This window comes from Pelecanus crispus, chromosome 9 (assembly GCF_030463565.1).
Source record: "Pelecanus crispus isolate bPelCri1 chromosome 9, bPelCri1.pri, whole genome shotgun sequence".
Taxonomy (NCBI): Eukaryota; Metazoa; Chordata; class Aves; order Pelecaniformes; family Pelecanidae; genus Pelecanus; species Pelecanus crispus.
In genome coordinates, this window is record NC_134651.1 from 44,409,058 (window position 1) to 44,413,754 (window position 4,697).

A 4,697-nucleotide genomic window follows, 5' to 3' on the forward strand; every position below is an offset into this window, starting at 1 on the left:
TCTGTGCCTCTTCAAGATTTGAGATCGCACACAAGGACAAAGCACCGTGGTGTTTTCTCTTTTTTCTCTGTTCATTTTCTGAGAATTTCCAACATCCCATTGGTCATAGGGGTCTTGATTTTGCTTTCTGCCTTAATCTTCCAAGACCCATCTATTATAATCTATGATCTGCCTCCACAGTATTAACAGTTATTGCAGAGTCCATGATTACATATGATTTGTTTTGTCCTGATGGGTGTCACTTAAACTTATCTCCATTAAATTTTATGCAAGATTTTATCACAAGTTGTTCAGTACCATGAAGTCTTTCTAAATACCTTGCCTTTTGGGTCTTTTTTTTTAAAAAAAAAAAACAAACCTACCCTGATTAACTCAGTATTATCAGAAAACTTTGCCACCTCGCTGTTCAACACTTCTATACAATTTATAACCTGGCAGATGACAGATGCCTCAGCACAGACCCCTGCTGGACACCACTACTAGTTTTATTCCACTAAGAAAAACAACCAACTATTTCTACCTTAGTTTCATATTTAAACAGGTATTTATCCATGGGAAGATCTGATCTCTCCTCTTGTTCCTTGCCTGCTTAATTTCTTTAAGAGCTCTTGGTGAGGGAGCTTGACAGCTGCTTTTTGGAAATCTGTTGACTCATGGTCAACGACTTGTTCAGAGAACATGAACAGTTTTGTGAAGTGAAAGATACACTGACTTTTTCACTGAGATATATTTTTCTGTGTGTATAATAACCATTTATATTATTGTTTCCACCAGTTTTCCAAATACAGATCTCAGATATAGGTGGGTGTCGCTCTCCAGATTTCTCCTAAACTGCCTAAAACTTGGCATCACATTTGCCATTTCTGTTGTTCTGATACTGAAGCTGTTTCATGACATAGGCTGCAACTGCAGTCAGTAAATAATGAATTTCATGTTCAAATTCCTTTAGAATTCTTGATAAAAAGCTACCTGGTTTGGGCAATTTTTTATCTTTCATTTTCTTTATCTGTTCTATAGCTGTTTCTAGGACTATAGGCATTTCAGATCAAGAGACATTTTTGTTCAGTACATCCCTTGTAAAACATGAGTTTAATGTGGAAACTGCCCCGAACTTCACAAAAAAAGTGTAGATGGAAAAAATTAATCTAATTACCTGCATACTCTTGATCATTCACTGACACTGCAAAATATATCGGCCTTCCTGCTCCCGGTGTATTGAAAAAGCATTTATTGCACCTTCTTTCCTCAATGTCTTTTATTTTGACCCGCCTTATTGTGCTTTGAGATATAATCGACCTGAGTTTATGATCTTGTCTATCTTCATCTTTTGGACACGACGTCGGCTGTGTGCAATTACGCCCAGTCCACGTTTCGCCCAGGCGCGGCATTTCTCCGGACTGCGGCGTTTCAGCGACGAGTCGCATCTCGCTGCAGTCTTTGCGGTGGATTTGAAGCCCCAGAGGTTGCCGCCTGCCGCCTCGAGAGCCGGTTAAGGACGACACGTAACAAACACTCCTTTTCGGAAGCGTTATTCCGAGGAAGCGGTGCCCGGGGCGCGCGGCCCGCGCGCGGGAGCGGGCGCCCCGGCCTCGGGCGCCACCTGCTGGGCCAGGCGCGGCACGCGGCGCGGCCCCGCCCCCTTCCCCGGCCCCGCCCCCTTCCCCGCCCCCCGGCCCCGGACGGCGCGTGCGGGGCCGGCCGCCGGCGTCGGGCAGCTCGAGGGGACGGCGCAGGGGCTGCAGGGGCTCCCCGGGAGACCCGGGCCTCTCCCCCTTAAGCTACTGAAACGCTGCCACCTGAAAGGTGTTTGGTAACCGGCAACGGGAGCGTCAACAGATGAAGTTCCCTGACACGCAGCTTTACGGGTGCACGTAGTTGCAATTTCTTTTCCTTGGAGGCTCTTGTGGTTTAGCCCCTCTTGGCAACCAAGCACCACGCAGCTGCTCGCTCGCCACCCCCCCGCTGGCATGGGGGCGAGAGTTGGAAAGGCAGAAGTAGGAAAACTCATGGGTCGAGGTAAGAACAGTTTAATAATTTAAATAATAATAAAAATTGTAATGACAAGAACAATGAGAGAGAAACAAAACCCAGGAAAAACAAGCGATGCAACCGCTCACCACCTGCCGACCGATGCCCAGCCTCTCCCAGAGCAGTAGTCGCTGCCCCCCAGCCCACTCCCCCCAGTTTATACACTGAGCGTGGCACCGTATGGTATGGAATGGCCCTTTGGGCAGTTTGGGTCAGCTGGCCTGGCTCTGCCCCCTCCCAGCTTCTTGTGCACTGGCAGAGCACGGGAAGCTGGAAGAGTCCTTAACTGGTGTAAGCAGTACTTAGCAACAACTAAATCATCATTGTGTTATCAGCATTATTCTCAAACTAACTGGTGAGCTAAGCAGTGCCACTTTATTTTGTTTCAGAAGTTTCTCGTTCAGTTCAACTTCATTAGGAAGAAAACATGACAGAGTCTTCTTTACAAGTGAAAACCCAGCAAAATAATTTTCAGTCTTGGAGATATCTGGTGTAAGCAGTGACTCTCTACACTTCCCAGTCTTGTCCTGTTTAGATTCACTGAGTTTACCTGGAAATAATGATATGAGCTTAGCTCACCAGTTTCTTACAGAGAAGCAACACAGGTCTTTTGCTGCATCCTTAACAGCTGCAAGACAAAGCCATACCACCTGGCACAAACTGAAGCCGTATTCGAACTGCCCTTTCTTCTTCTTAGAGCAAGAGTCACAAAGTTTCAGTAGCTTACTTTCCCCAAAATGCCTAGTGTTTGGTTGCCTCTCTTACTGTCTTAAGATACCATCCAAAACTCTGTTAACTTTTGGTTTGGAAGCTTGATTTATGATAGAAATAGAACAACTACCTGTAGAGTTATGAATTCCCTTAATACACTGGCACAAGAATGCTATCATGAAGGCTACAGGTTTGTTTGGAGAGTTCAAAGTAAGTCTTTGATCTCTTTTCATCCTATAAATCATCCTTGAGGAATCTCATCTTAATTTTGAAAAGTTCACAGAATGCTTTGGGTGGGAAGGGCCCTTCAGAGCCCACCCAGCCCAGCCCCTGCAGTGCCAGGGACAGCTTTAACCAGCCCAGGGTGCTCACAGCCCCATCCAGCCTGGCCTGGGATGTTGCCAGGGATGGGGCCTCCACCGCCTCTCTGGGCAACCTGTGCCAGTGCCTCACCGCCCTCAGTGTGAAACATTTCTTCCTTATATCCAGTCTAAATCTGTTCTTCTTTAGTTTAAATCCATTGTTCCTTGTCCTGTCACAACAGGCCTTGCTAAAAGCTTGCCCCCCCCCTTCCTGCAGCCCCTGTCAGCACTGCCAGGCCGCACTCAGGCCTCCCCGCAGCCCCCTCCTCTCCAGGCTGAGCACCCCCAGCCCCCCCAGCCTGGCCCCGCAGCAGAGGGGCTCCGGCCCTCGGGGCATTTCTGTGGCCTCCTCTGGGCCCGCTCCAGCAGCTCCATGTCCTTCTTGTGCTGAGTATTATTACTACTACTATTTTACTTTCTTTTATTGCAATTATTAAACTGTTCTTATCTCAACCCAGGAGTGTTTCTCGCTCTTACTCTTCCGATTCTCTCCCCATCCCACCAGGGCACGGAGGGTGAGTGACCGGCTGCGTGGTGCTTACTTGCTGGCTGGGGTTAAACCACGTGCAACAAGGGCTGGTGCTCATTAAAGAGTTAACGTTTTCCATATTGTTCATAAGCAATTATAGTGCATGTATTAGTCTCGGCCTTGCAACAATATTTTTCAACAATTGAGAAATTTTGATGAAATGCTAATGCTCTCTTTTAGTTGCTGCTACCAACTGGTGGTTTAGGTTTAGTTTTGGGAAACTCCTCTTTGGCAGCAATACCGTGTGGCAGGGTGGACGAGATGCCCATTGCCAGACCGCCTGTTTCCAGACCTTTTTTCTGTGCAGCGATCGGGCAGGTGTTCCAAAATCACCTGCTGTGTCCAGAGAGCAGCGGAAGGCAAGATACCGCAGTAAATACATATTCTCGTTTAGTTGTCCTCCAGGGGACTCCCAGAGCGTTCAGTTCCTCCTGGATTTCTCCGCAGCACCTGCATTCCAGAAGACTGGCGCTCCTTCTCTTCCCGCTGCCCTGGGCGGCAACACCTGGCTTCGCCACCTGCCCGCCCCTTTCAGGCCAGGCCAAGCCAAGCCCCGCCGCGGAAGCCCAGGGGCCCCCCGGGACGGGTGCCCGCCGCGGCCTGGCCGAGACCCCCTCAGGCCGGTGAGCGCAAGCACCGCGCCCGAAGCCACGGGGAAAACCAGAGCCCGGCGAAGCGCCCCGGGCGGGGCCGCGGGAGCTCTCCGGGCAGGGGGGCCTCCCGTCAGGCGCGGCAGGGCCCCGGCAGGCCCGGCCCGGCCCCGCTCGGCTCCGCGGCCTCCCCGGGCCTCGGCGCCTCCGGGCCGCGCCGCTGACGGAGGCCGCGCCAGCAGGGGGCGCCGCCGCCGCCGCCCCGGGTGAGCGTGGCGCCCGCTCGTGCTGGCGGGGCGGGGCGCCCCCCCGCGGCCCCGCCCTTCCGCGCCAGCGCGCGGGCAGGAAGCAGAGAGGCGGGCGCGGGCCGTCACGTGGCCGGGATGCGGAAGCTCTCCGCAGGAAGGGGGGGGCTGCTTCCGGCGTCGGCCGGGCTGGGGCGCGGAGGCGGTGCCGGCCGCACGGGGCGCTGGGGCC